The sequence below is a fragment of the Lissotriton vulgaris genome, chromosome 2_1, assembly GCF_964263255.1.
Source record: "Lissotriton vulgaris chromosome 2_1, aLisVul1.2, whole genome shotgun sequence".
Classification (NCBI taxonomy): domain Eukaryota; kingdom Metazoa; phylum Chordata; class Amphibia; order Caudata; family Salamandridae; genus Lissotriton; species Lissotriton vulgaris.
In genome coordinates this window covers 779,484,862-779,501,479 of record NC_141687.1, presented here as the reverse complement: position 1 = coordinate 779,501,479, position 16,618 = coordinate 779,484,862, and positions in this window count along the sequence as shown.

Sequence of the window (16,618 nt, the reverse complement as noted above, 5' to 3'; positions counted from 1 at the left end):
ATCTATCTATCTATCTATCTATCTATCTATCTATCTATCTATCTATCGCCCTCACTCTATATTTCTATCTATCTATCTATCTATCGCCTCACTCTATATATCTATCTATCTATCTATCTATCTATCGCCCTCACTCTATATATCTATCTATCTATCTATCTATCTATCTATCTATCTATCTATCTATCTATCTATCTATCTATCTATCTATCTATCTATAACCTCACTCTATATATATATCTATCTATCTATCTATCGCCCTCACTCTATATATCTATCTATCTATCTATCTATCTATCTATCTATCTATCTATCTATCTATCTATCGCCCTCACTCTATCTATCTATCTATCTATCTATCTATCTATCTATCTATCTATCTATCTATCTATCTATCGCCCTCACTCTATATATCTATCTATCTATCTATCTATCGCCCTCACTCTATTTATCTATCTATCTATCTATCTATCGCCCTCACTCTATCTATCTATCTATCTATCTATCTATCTATCTATCTATCTATCGATCTATCTATCTATCTATCTATCTATCTATCGCCCTCACTCTATATATCTATCTATCTATCTATCTATCTATCTATCTATCTATCTATCTATCTATCTATCTATCTATCTATCGCCCTCACTCTATATATCTATCTATCTATCTATCTATCGCACTCACTCTATATCTATCTATCTATCTATCTATCGCCCTCACTCTATATATCTATCTATCTATCTATCTATCTATCTATCTATCTATCTATCTATCTATCTATCTATCTATCTATCTATCTATCTATCGCCCTCACTCTATATATCTATCTATCTATCGCCCTCACTCTATATATCTATCTATCTATCTATCTATCTATCTATCTATCTATCTATCTATCTATCTATCTATCTATCTATCTATCGCCCTCACTCTATCTATCTATCTATCTATCTATCTATCTATCTATCTATCTATCTATCTATCTATCTATCTATCTATCTATCGCCCTCACTCTATCTATCTATCTATCTATCTATCTATCTATCTATTATCTATCTATCTCACTCACTCTATCTATCTATCTATCTATCTATCTATCTATCTATCTATCTATCTATCTCCCTCACTCTATCTATCTATCTATCTATCTATCTATCTATCTATCTATCTATCTATCTATCTATCGCCCTCACTCTATCTATCTATCTATCTATCTATCTATCTATCGCCCTCACTCTATATATCTATCTATCTATCTATCTATCTATCGCCCTCACTCTATCTATCTATCTATCTATCTATCTATCTATCTATCTATCTATCTATCTATCTATCTATCTATCGCCCTCACTCTATCTATCTATCTATCTATCTATCTATCTATCTATCTATCTATCTATCTATCTATCTATCTATCTATCTATCGCCCTCACTCTATCTATCTATCTATCTATATATCTATCTATCTATCTATCTATCGCCCTCACTCTATCTATCTATCTCCCTCACTCTATCTATCGCACTCACTCTATCTATCTATCGCCCTCACTCTATCTATCGCCCTCACTCTATCTATCTATCTATCTATCTATCTATCTATCTATCTATCTATCTATCTATCTATCTATCTATCGCCCTCACTCTATCTATCTATCTATCTATCTATCTATCTATCTATCTATCTATCTATCTATCTATCTATCTATCTATCTATCTATCTATCTATCTATCGCCCTCACTCTATCTATCTATCTATCTATCTATCTATCTATCTATCTATCTATCTATCTATCTATCTATCTATCTACGCCCTCTATCTATCTATCTATCTATCTATCTATCTATCTATCTATCGCCCTCACTCTATCTATCTATCTATCTATCTATCTATCTATCTATCTATCTATCTATCTATCTATCTATCTATCTATCTATCTATCGCCCTCACTCTATATATCTATCTATCTATCTATCTATCTATCTATCTATCTATCTATCTATCTATCTATCTATCGCCCTCACTCTATATATCTATCTATCTATCTATCTATCTATCTATCTATCTATCTATCTATCTATCTATCTATCTATCTATCTATCTATCTATCGCCCTCACTCTATCTATCTATCTATCTATCTATCTATCTATCTATCTATCTATCTATCTATCTATCTATCTATCTATCTATCGCCCTCACTCTATATATCTATCTATCTATCTATCATCTATCTATCTATCTATCTATCTATCTATCTATCTATCTATCTATCTATCTATCTATCGCCCTCACTCTATCTATCTATCTATCTATCTATCTATCTATCTATCTATCTATCTATCTATCTATCTATCTATCTATCTATCGCCCTCACTCTATATATCTATCTATCTATCTATCTATCTATCTATCTATCTATCTATCTATCTATCTATCTATCTATCGCCCTCACTCTATCTATCTATCTATCTATCTATCTATCTATCTATCTATCTATCTAACGCCCTCACTCTATATATCTATCTATCTATCTATCTATCTATCTATCTATCTATCTATCTATCGCCCTCACTCTATCTATCTATCTATCTATCTATCTATCTATCTATCTATCTATCTATCTATCTATCTATCTATCTATCTATCTATCGCCCTCACTCTATCTATCTATCTATCTATCTATCTATCGCCCTCACTCTATCTATCTATCTATCTATCTATCGCCCTCACTCTATATATCTATCTATCTATCGCCCTCACTCTATCTATCTATCTATCTATCTATCTATCTATCTATCTATCTATCTATCTATCTATCTATCTATCTATCTATCGCCCTCACTCTATATATCTATCTATCTATTAGCTATCTATCTATCTATCTATCTATCTATCTATCTATCTATCTATCTATCTATCTATCGCCCTCACTCTATCTATCTATCTATCTATCTATCTATCTATCTATCTATCTATCTATCGCCCTCACTCTATATATCTATCTATCTATCTATCTATCTATCTATCTATCTATCTATCTATCTATCTATCTATCTATCTATCGCCCTCACTCTATCTATCTATCTATCTATCTATCTATCTATCTATCTATCTATCTATCTATCTATCTATCTATCTATCGCCCTCACTCTATCTATCTATCTATCTATCCATCGCCCTCACTCTATCTATCTATCTATCTATCGCCCTCACTCTATATATCTATCTATCTATCTATCTATCTATCTATCTATCTATCTATCTATCTATCTATCTATCTATCTATCTATCTATCGCCCTCACTCTATCTATCTATCTATCTATCTATCTATCTATCTATCTATCTATCTATCTATCTATCTATCTATCTATCTATCTATCTATCGCCCTCATTCTATCTATCTATCTATCTATCTATCTATCTATCTATCTATCTATCTATCTATCTATCTATCTATCTATCTATCTATCTATCTATCTATCGCCCTCACTCTATATATCTATCTATCTATCTATCTATCGCCCTCACTCTATCTATCTATCTATCTATCTATCTATCTATCTATCTATCTATCTATCGCCCTCACTCTATCTATCTATCTATCTATCTATCTATCTATCTATCTATCTATCTATCTATCTATCTATCTATCTATCTATCGCCCTCACTCTATCTATCTATCTATCTATCTATCTATCTATCTATCTATCTATATATCTATCTATCTATCTATCTATCGCCCTCACTCTATCTATCTATCTCCCTCACTCTATCTATCTATCGCCCTCACTCTATCTATCTATCGCCCTCACTCTATCTATCGCCCTCACTCTATCTATCTATCTATCTATCTATCTATCTATCTATCTATCTATCTATCTATCTATCTATCTATCTATCTATCGCCCTCATTCTATCTATCTATCTATCTATCTATCTATCTATCTATCTATCTATCTATCTATCTATCTATCTATCTATCTATCTATCTATCGCCCTCACTCTATCTATCTATCTCCCTCACTCTATCTATCTATCGCCCTCACTCTATCTATCTATCGCCCTCACTCTATCTATCGCCCTCACTCTATCTATCTATCTATCTATCTATCTATCTATCTATCTATCTATCTATCTATCTATCTATCTATCTATCTATCGCCCTCATTCTATCTATCTATCTATCTATCTATCTATCTATCTATCTATCTATCTATCGCCCTCACTCTATCTATCTATCTATCTATCTATCTATCTATCTATCTATCTATCTATCTATCTATCTATCGCCCTCACTCTATCTATCTATCTATCTATCTATCTATCTATCTATCTATCTATCTATCTATCTATCTATCTATCTATCGCCCTCACTCTATATATCTATCTATCTATCTATCTATCTATCTATCTATCTATCTATCTATCTATCTATCTATCTATCTATCTATCTATCGCCCTCACTCTATATATCTATCTATCTATCTATCTATCTATCTATCTATCTATCTATCTATCTATCTATCTATCGCCCTCACTCTATATATCTATCTATCTATCTATCTATCTATCTATCTATCTATCTATCTATCTATCTATCTATCTATCTATCTATCGCCCTCACTCTATATATCTATCTATCTATCTATCTATCTATCTATCTATCTATCTATCTATCTATCTATCTATCGCCCTCACTCTATCTATCTATCTATCTATCTATCTATCTATCTATCTATCTATCGCCCTCACTCTATCTATCTATCTATCTATCTATCTATCTATCTATCTATCTATCTATCTATCTATCGCCCTCACTCTATCTATCTATCTATCTATCTATCTATCTATCTATCTATCTATCTATCTAACGCCCTCACTCTATATATCTATCTATCTATCTATCTATCTATCTATCTATCTATCTATCTATCTATCTATCTATCTATCGCCCTCACTCTATCTATCTATCTATCTATCTATCTATCTATCTATCTATCTATCTATCTATCTATCTATCTATCGCCCTCACTCTATCTATCTATCTATCTATCTATCGCCCTCACTCTATCTATCTATCTATCTATCTATCTATCGCCCTCACTCTATATATCTATCTATCTATCGCCCTCACTCTATCTATCTATCTATCTATCTATCTATCTATCTATCTATCTATCTATCTATCTATCTATCTATCTATCTATCGCCCTCACTCTATATATCTATCTATCTATCTATCTATCTATCTATCTATCTATCTATCTATCTATCTATCTATCTATCTATCTATCGCCCTCACTCTATCTATCTATCTATCTATCTATCTATCTATCTATCTATCTATCTATCGCCCTCACTCTATATATCTATCTATCTATCTATCTATCTATCTATCTATCTATCTATCTATCTATCTATCTATCTATCGCCCTCACTCTATCTATCTATCTATCTATCTATCTATCTATCTATCTATCTATCTATCTATCGCCCTCACTCTATCTATCTATCTATCTATCTATCTATCTATCTATCTATCTATCTATCGCCCTCACTCTATATATCTATCTATCTATCTATCTATCTATCTATCTATCTATCTATCTATCTATCTATCTATCTATCTATCTATCGCCCTCACTCTATCTATCTATCTATCTATCTATCTATCTATCTATCTATCTATCTATCTATCTATCTATCTATCTATCTATCTATCTATCTATCGCCCTCACTCTATCTATCTATCTATCTATCTATCTATCTATCTATCTATCTATCTATCTATCTCTCTATCTATCTATCTATCTATCTATCTATCGCCCTCACTCTATATTTCTATCTATCTATCTATCTATCGCCCTCACTCTATATATCTATCTATCTATCTATCTATCTATCTATCGCCCTCACTCTATATATATATCTATCTATCTATCTATCTATCTATCTATCTATCTATCTATCTATCGCCCTCACTCTATCTATCTATCTATCTATCTATCTATCTATCTATCTATCTATCTATCTATCTATCTATCTATCTAACGCCCTCACTCTATATATCTATCTATCTATCTATCTATCTATCTATCTATCTATCTATCTATCTATCTATCTATCTATCGCCCTCACTCTATCTATCTATCTATCTATCTATCTATCTATCTATCTATCTATCTATCTATCTATCTATCGCCCTCACTCTATCTATCTATCTATCTATCTATCTATCTATCGCCCTCACTCTATCTATCTATCTATCTATCTATCGCCCTCACTCTATATATCTATCTATCTATCGCCCTCACTCTATCTATCTATCTATCTATCTATCTATCTATCTATCTATCTATCTATCTATCTATCTATCTATCTATCGCCCTCACTCTATATATCTATCTATCTATCTATCTATCTATCTATCTATCTATCTATCTATCTATCTATCTATCGCCCTCACTCTATCTATCTATCTATCTATCTATCTATCTATCTATCTATCTATCGCCCTCACTCTATATATCTATCTATCTATCTATCTATCTATCTATCGCCCTCACTCTATCTATCTATCTATCTATCTATCTATCTATCTATCTATCTATCTATCTATCTATCTATCTATCTATCGCCCTCACTCTATCTATCTATCTATCTATCCATCGCCCTCACTCTATCTATCTATCTATCTATCTATCGCCCTCACTCTATCTATCTATCTATCTATCTATCTATCTATCTATCTATCTATCTATCTATCTATCTATCTATCTATCTATCTATCTATCTCCCTCACTCTATCTATCTATCTATCTATCTATCTATCTATCTATCTATCTATCTATCTATCTATCTATCTATCTATCGCCCTCATTCTATCTATCTATCTATCTATCTATCTATCTATCTATCTATCTATCTATCTATCTATCTATCTATCTATCGCCCTCACTCTATATATCTATCTATCTATCTATCTATCTATCGCCCTCACTCTATCTATCTATCTATCTATCTATCTATCTATCTATCTATCTATCTATCTATCTATCTATCGCCCTCACTCTATCTATCTATCTATCTATCTATCTATCTATCTATCTATCTATCTATCTATCTATCTATCTATCTATCGCCCTCACTCTATCTATCTATCTATCTATCTATCTATCTATCTATATATCTATCTATCTATCTATCTATCGCCCTCACTCTATCTATCTATCTCCCTCACTCTATCTATCTATCGCCCTCACTCTATCTATCTATCGCCCTCACTCTATCTATCGCCCTCACTCTATCTATCTATCTATCTATCTATCTATCTATCTATCTATCTATCTATCTATCTATCTATCTATCTATCTATCTATCGCCCTCATTCTATCTATCTATCTATCTATCTATCTATCTATCTATCTATCTATCTATCTATCTATCTATCTATCTATCTATCTATCTATCTATCGCCCTCACTCTATCTATCTATCTCCCTCACTCTATCTATCTATCGCCCTCACTCTATCTATCTATCGCCCTCACTCTATCTATCGCCCTCACTCTATCTATCTATCTATCTATCTATCTATCTATCTATCTATCTATCTATCTATCTATCTATCTATCTATCGCCCTCATTCTATCTATCTATCTATCTATCTATCTATCTATCTATCTATCTATCTATCTATCGCCCTCACTCTATATATCTATCTATCTATCTATCTATCTATCTATCTATCTATCTATCTATCGCCCTCACTCTATATATCTATCTATCTATCTATCTATCTATCTATCTATCTATCTATCTATCGCCCTCACTCTATATATCTATCTATCTATCTATCTATCTATCTATCTATCTATCTATCTATCTATCTATCTATCTATCGCCCTCACTCTATATATCTATCTATCTATCTATCTATCTATCTATCTATCTATCTATCTATCTATCTATCTATCTATCTATCTATCTATCGCCCTCACTCTATATATCTATCTATCTATCTATCTATCTATCTATCTATCTATCTATCTATCTATCTATCGCCCTCACTCTATCTATCTATCTATCTATCTATCTATCTATCTATCTATCTATCTATCTATCGCCCTCACTCTATCTATCTATCTATCTATCTATCTATCTATCTATCTATCTATCTATCTATCTATCTATCGCCCTCACTCTATCTATCTATCTATCTATCTATCTATCTATCTATCTATCTATCTATCTATCTATCTAACGCCCTCACTCTATATATCTATCTATCTATCTATCTATCTATCTATCTATCTATCTATCTATCTATCTATCTATCGCCCTCACTCTATCTATCTATCTATCTATCTATCTATCTATCTATCTATCTATCTATCTATCTATCTATCTATCTATCGCCCTCACTCTATCTATCTATCTATCTATCTATCGCCCTCACTCTATCTATCTATCTATCTATCTATCGCCCTCACTCTATATATCTATCTATCTATCGCCCTCACTCTATCTATCTATCTATCTATCTATCTATCTATCTATCTATCTATCTATCTATCTATCGCCCTCACTCTATCTATCTATCTATCTATCTATCTATCTATCTATCTATCTATCTATCTATCTATCTATCGCCCTCACTCTATCTATCTATCTATCTATCTATCTATCTATCTATCTATCTATCTATCTATCTATCTATCTATCTATCTATCGCCCTCACTCTATATATCTATCTATCTATCTATCTATCTATCTATCTATCTATCTATCTATCTATCTATCTATCTATCTATCGCCCTCACTCTATCTATCTATCTATCTATCTATCTATCTATCTATCTATCTATCTATCTATCTATCTATCTATCTATCTATCGCCCTCACTCTATCTATCTATCTATCTATCTATCTATCTATCTATCTATCTATCTATCTATCTATCTATCTATCTATCTATCTATCGCCCTCACTCTATATATATATCTATCTATCTATCCATCTATCTATCTATCTATCTATCTATCTATCTATCTATCTATCTATCTATCTATCTATCTATCTATCTATCGCCCTCACTCTATCTATCTATCTATCTATCTATCTATCTATCTATCTATCTATCTATCTATCTATCGCCCTCACTCTATCTATCTATCTATCTATCTATCTATCTATCTATCTATCTATCTATCTATCTATCTATCTATCTATCGCCCTCACTCTATATTTCTATCTATCTATCTATCTATCACCCTCACTCTATATATCTATCTATCTATCTATCTATCTATCTATCGCCCTCACTCTATATATCTATCTATCTATCTATCTATCTATCTATCTATCTATCTATCTATAACCCTCACTCTATATATATATCTATCTATCTATCTATCGCCCTCACTCTATATATCTATCTATCTATCTATCTATCTATCTATCTATCTATCTATCTATCTATCTATCTATCTATCGCCCTCACTCTATCTATCTATCTATCTATCTATCTATCTATCTATCTATCTATCTATCGCCCTCACTCTATATATCTATCTATCTATCTATCTATCGCCCTCACTCTATTTATCTATCTATCTATCTATCTATCGCCCTCACTCTATCTATCTATCTATCTATCTATCTATCTATCTATCTATCTATCTATCTATCTATCTATCTATCTATCTATCGCCCTCACTCTATATATCTATCTATCTATCTATCTATCTATCTATCTATCTATCTATCTATCTATCTATCTATCTATCTATCGCCCTCACTCTATATATCTATCTATCTATCTATCGCCCTCACTCTATATATCTATCTATCTATCTATCTATCGCCCTCACTCTATATATCTATCTATCTATCTATCTATCTATCTATCTATCTATCTATCTATCTATATATCTATCTATCTATCGCCCTCACTCTATATATCTATCTATCTATCTATCTATCTATCTATCTATCTATCTATCGCCCTCACTCTATATATCTATCGCCCTCACTCTATATATCTATCGCCCTCACTCTATATATCTATCGCCCTCACTCTATATATCTATCGCCCTCACTCTGTCTGTCTGTCTGTCTGTCTGTCTGTCTGTCTATCTATCTATCTATCTATCTATCTATCTATCTATCTATCTATCTATCTCTCTATCTCCCTCACTCTATCTATCTATCGCCCTCACTCTATCTATTGCCGTCACTCTATCTATCTATCTATCTATCTATCTATCTATCTATCTATCTATCTATCTATCTATCTATCTATCTATCTATCTATCTATCTGTCTGTCTATCTATCTGTCTATCTGTCTGTCTATCTGTCTGTCTATCTATCTATCTATCTATCTCTCTCTATCTATCTATCTATTGCACTCATTCTATCGCACTCACTCTAACTATCGCATCACTCCAGCATCACTCAGCACCACCACAGCATCACTCAGGGGCACCACAACATCACTATGCAGTACCAGACATTACTGAAAGCCACAGCATCACTAGTCGCCACCACAACATTAATCTGTGCAACCATTCAACAACAACTGGTTCAAATATGTTCTCTCAATGTTTCAAGCTTTATTACAAATGTCACAAAAAGATGTTAATATTTCACTTCTGTTCTTGGATTTTCATCACAATAAAATACACTGAACATAATCTTCACAAAAGTTATTTACAAAAGTTTAAGCTATTGCCATTATAAATTACAATAACTTTTATTTAAGTATTAATTATTAAAAAAATGTAAAAGCCATTGTTATTTGTAATATCAATACATCTAAGTCACGTAAATACAACACATATTGCATTACAAATGCTTTAGGTGTCACATGTGCAACAGTTAAAACTATTGGCATTGTAAATGACAAAGCTATTAATTTCGCTATTTTCAAAACCAACACATAAATAAAAATTGTGTTATTTACAATATCAATAGCTCAAACCTTCCTAATGCGAGACCTATTGCATTATTAATTTTTGTGGTAGGCAAGAAGAGATTAAGTGATTTGCCCAGAATCACAGGATGTGGAGTCGACCCGAGGCTCGAAACTTCATTTCCCAGCTCCAAAGTCGGCAATGCAGCCGTCAGACCATATCCTCTCCCCATGAGATGAGTAGGATCCAAGTAAGGGCTAGTAAATTGGTGTTGCTTTGGTCTGAACCTGATCCCCCAAGCGACCAACTCTATACCCAGGTCTTTGAGTGGTAAGAAAACAAGTATTTGCAATGCAATCGGTCTCGCCTTCAACGAAGCCTATGACTGCAGGCTGTCTTTTTGTTTTATAACGTGAGAACTCGACTTGAAGGTAGGAGATTCAGTTATATTACACAAGGTCACTTTTTTGCATGGGGAGATTAAGTAATATGCCCAGAAGTTCAGGACAATGAGCCGACGCCGAGACTCGAGCCTTGTTCCTCAGTCTAAAAGTCAGCAGTCTGGCCGTAATGCCACATCCTGTGGTAACACAATTAACAACGCAACTGAAAGCTAAGAGGCGTTCCCTCACCAAGGACAGACGAGCACAGCCGCTAAAGTGACAGACATGCTATAAGGACGCCTTGGTACAGGTCAAGTGCCACCAAAGGTACAGCTGCAAACTGTTAAAAACTGGGGTTGAGGAGGCGCATACTGACTTCAGACTGCAACCAGTGGAGTCACAACTATCACCAAAAACCAGGGTGCACATCCACATCTCACTGTACTCGATTAAATCATATAAACCAAACACAAAACGCACAGCAAAATAACAGAATGCACAGGGCCGCAGACTGTATGCACACCATAACAGAATGCACAGGGCCGCAGACTGTATGCACACCATAACAGAATGCACAGGGCCGCATGTATGACTGTATGCACACCATAACAGAATGCACAGTGCCGCAGACTGTATGCACACCGTAACAGAATGCACAGGGCCGCAGACTGTATGCACACCGTAACAGAATGCACAGGGCCGCAGACTGTATGCACACCATAACAGAATGCACAGGGCCGCAGACTGTATGCACAGTATAACAGAATGCACAGGGCCGCAGACTCTATGCACACCATAACAGAATGCACAGGGCCGCAGACTCTATGCACACCGTAACAGAATGCACAGGGCCGCAGACTGTATGCACACGGTAACAGAATGCACAGGGCCGCAGACTGAATGCACACCATAACAGAATGCACAGGGCCGCAGACTGTATGCACACCATAACAGAATGCACAGGGCCGCAGACTGTATGCACACCATAACAGAATGTACAGGGCCGCAGACTGTATGCACACCATAACAGAATGCACAGGGCCGCAGACTGAATGCACACCATAACAGAATGCACAGGGCCGCAGACTGTATGCACACCATAACAGAATGCACAGGGCCGCAGACTGTATGCACACCATAACAGAATGTACAGGGCCGCAGACTGTATGCAAACCATAACAGAATGCACAGGGCCGCAGACCCTATGCACACCATAACAGAATGCACAGGGCCGCAGACTGAATGCACACCACCTGGGAAAGATGTTAAGCCACAGTCACACAACCTAAAGGAACAGCTGGAGTTGTGCAATGAGTTATACAACAATAATTCAGAGGCACCGTCCTGCATGAGAGGTGGCATACACAACCAGAATGGCGGGGACACAAGAAAGGGGCGCGGATGCAAGCAGGAGTTAACGCTGCTCAGGGAGGGATAACACCAGCAAAATAATGTTACAGTCTGACTCTGCACAAGGGGGAACAGGCACAACCAATGAAGTTAAGGCAAAATGGGAAATGCCGAAGGTAACACTGCACAACAGACATCCGCAACCACACTGAGGTTACGTGTGGTTAGGTGGAGACTTGGGTAGCGAGTGAAGTCTCTATAGCTCTGAGCTATTCGACTATATGTCGATCCCCAGCATGTATAAGACCCAGGTACAGTCACTCAATTTACTGCTAAGTGATGAAAGACCGAGGTCTCTCAATTAAGGCGATAAAAGGTGCAGAGTGACGTCACGTGTACACGCGATCCGTGTGTCCACGGCCAAGTCACAGGAAATGGACGTCCAGCCTCAGAGATGATGCAGAGCCAGATCAAAGACCTGCGCCATGTCCCATGTCACCTTGTAGTTCGGGGGCAGCACCTTGCACTTGAGCCAGTGCGCGCTCTGCTGCCAAGGCTCTGTGGCAGGCGAACTGACTGGAAGGCTGCGCTGTTGCTGAGGGCGCTGCAGCTTCAGGGCGGCGAGTGCACGGACAGCGCTCCTCGCACTGACCGGGTCTCTGCATCAGCAGAAGCGCGCTGTTTCTTCCCTGGCACTAGGGACAGCCAAATATTGCTGACATGACAAGTGTGCGCTGCTGAGCGCCAGCCGGAGTGTGGCTGCTGTTGCAGTACGCTGGGATTGCGCACTGGCTCGCACATGGCGGCCGCTCTGTGTCTGTTCGCTGCTTGTGCTGTCTCTGCCTCCCAATTGGGAAAACGCTCATGTTTTGTAATGCATCATGCGCATGCGAGACAAAGAGTGCAAATTTAGCAACCAATCACAAAGCAAACAAGCACTGAAAATGCAATAGGACTAGTATTTACGCGAGCCCTATTGCATTTTAAAGGGAAGTGCGGGTATTAAAGAAGGCACAAATGGGAGGGGGGTTGGGGGGTTTGCTAAAAAAAATTAAGGACTGCGGGAGTGAATGGGGCGAGGCAGGGGAACAAAACGGTTTTTACAGTAATGGGGCTGATAGCCTAGTAAGAATAATAATGACATGGCTGTCAGGAGGTGGGACTAAAAACTTAAAAAACCAAACAGAATGCTGAATTTATGATGGAAGCCAATGAAACTTATAGACGGGAAAGTGGGCGTAGCTTTTCTAATCATACTGTATACAGCATCTCCTGACGAGACAACGCATGTGCTGCCTAGCTGAGTCCTAAACAAGGATCTAAAGAAAAGTTTAAAAAACCTAAAGTTAAATAATTTGCTAGCAAGTTCATCCATGGGCACATTAACGGATGGGTTCTTTAAAAATAAGGTCCTATGTAAAGCTGAAATGTTCATGGATGAAGTTGAGCCCTATCTTGCAAGAAAGCTGTATCTACAGTTTAGACTTGGGTCCCTACCCTTGCGTGATTTCACCCACAAATGTCCATCTTCCTATTGAAGTGGCAGGTCTACTGAAACTGTGGCCCACATTATGTTCTGTTGGCCAAAGTACAGATTGGCAAGGTTAAAATCGATAAAAGCTATTTGCAAGAACCTGGGGTTTGCCCAGCACATGGAGGCTTTGAGAATACTCCAAACCAACACAAGCCAACAGATTGTATTTGCAGTGTCAAGATATATGATTGCAATATGGTGCATCAGACACTGTACATACTCCAGTCGACAGCACTTAGGATCACTGATGTTACCACTAGTATAAAAATGGCACATGCACCTTTTTGAGGGTTAAGATTAAGAGCTTGTTCTCAGTTTTAGTTTATTAATGTCTGGTATCAACATTTTTTATATTTTCTGTCAGTATATGCATGTGACATGCACTTTTTAAACAGTCTATTTGCCAGTAATTGTCTACATACTACCAATCCTATATGTTGATAATTTTTAAGTGAATCTGTGATAATTCACAATTTTTAAATGCTTTTTAAACTTTTGAATGTTTTATTGAACATGAAGAAGGATGATGATATCTTTTATGTGGACATCTTTGTATCATAGTCTGTATACTTTTAATGTTCTTAATTTGACTTCCGTCTTTTATGGCGTAAAGCCGAAACAAAAATTGCAAAACAGTAACAGACTAGTTTGCAAAAATGTTTTTGTAGTCTAAATTATATATTTGTCAATTCTACTCTCATTTCTACTTATTTAATTGTTTTAATACCGAGCTTCTCTCTTAAGTGTGCCCTTGGTTTATGGACCTGAGACATTTGGGGCCAGATTCATTGAATAGTAGTGTTGTCCTCACACGCAAAGTGACACAAGACAGGGCAATGCCTTAATTTAGATTTACAAAACAACATATGGGGAGACTAGCGCAGCGTGGCTTTGTAAAAACATGTATTGCAACACTCAGAAACATTCCATGGGTGGAGCCGTTGGCATTGCCATGCATCCACCCATGGCTTTGAATGAATTCTAAATGTATAAAAGTTTGTAAACCAGAGATTGTAACAAATCGGTGCGCCTCCCAGATGGTGGCGTAACGAGAAGACTTTTTTTTTCCTTCTCGTCATTTTCTCTTCCTATGCGTGATACATTCTACATCACGCATAGAAAGAGAAAAATGCCTCTTGGATTGTTTTGGGCAAGAAGGTATTCCTTTCTGCACAAAAAGAATCCTGCCCTTAAAGTCGGTGCCCTTGCATTGGTGCTAGGCTGCACACAGGGCGCCAGCTCAAAGAAAGAGCAGAAATCCTCTAAATCTTTGTGTATATTTGGCTGACTCAGAGCTACACCCCCCTCCCGAGCACCTTGACATCCTCACGGTTGAGTAGTGCACTTCACATTTCCCTGATTGATTGATATATTGAGCATTTCTGCTCTCTCTCTTTCATGCAACTTGGCCCAGCAGGAGAACTTTCTGTGCTGCGTTCCGTGAAATAATAGTAAAATGTGTCCACAATATTTTAAACAGAAATTGGTTCGTCCTCCGGACTAATTAAACCATGAACCAGGAGTTTAAAATGAAACACTTTTAGCTGCATTACTGACATTTTGCTGAAAGTCTGAAAAATACAGATTTTGCATTTGTATCTGCCAGCACAAAACCAGGATGCTGTTGTCATATATGTTCGAATTTTTAGGACAGTGATGGACACGAATCAGTGGAACATTTCCATATTATAATAAAAAGCATAGTACAGGTGTGTTTCATATTTGTTGCTCAACTGTGATGAGTAATTATTTATGATGAAGGCCTGTCTGACCCATGGGATCCGTATTCACGGGCGTGACCAGTCTGTAGTGGTGTGACTGGCTGGTAGCACATGCAGTGCACCGTGTGGCCTTGATGCTTAAGTGTGTATCGGAGCCACATCCAGTGTTTTCTTGTGCATTGACAACCATGAACCACTTTGGTGAAGCGAGGACCCCCCCCCCCCCCCCCAAATACATAGTTGGTAGAACGCATTTTCCAACACTGCTGTTACAATTCCAAGTAATGTAATTTCTCATCCTATGAATGGGTGGCAGTGTTATGATATACATAAAACATTGTTGAGGATAATTGAGATCAATTTAAGTCTCATGAAGATCTATCACTGTTTTTAAAGTTTGATCAGGGCTTCCTTTATTAAAATCACTACATGTTAGGAGTTCCTGAGCCAATTTAAAATCACATATCACCACCTCCACACTCACTGTCACAATCACAAAGAAAACGAGCTCCACAGTAATCAGGTGGCATAGCACACCCTAGAAGTATTTGGCGAGCAGGGTGGGAACCCAATGATGAAGCATTTCACCAACTAGGTTGGTGAGTGAGGGTTCTTAAAAAACACCTTGTGGGTTCCAAGGCACACTTGCCGCAAGGATTATGAAAACCTAATCTCCTAATCTTTAGTTAAGTAGGTAGCAAACTTGTTCTTGTTT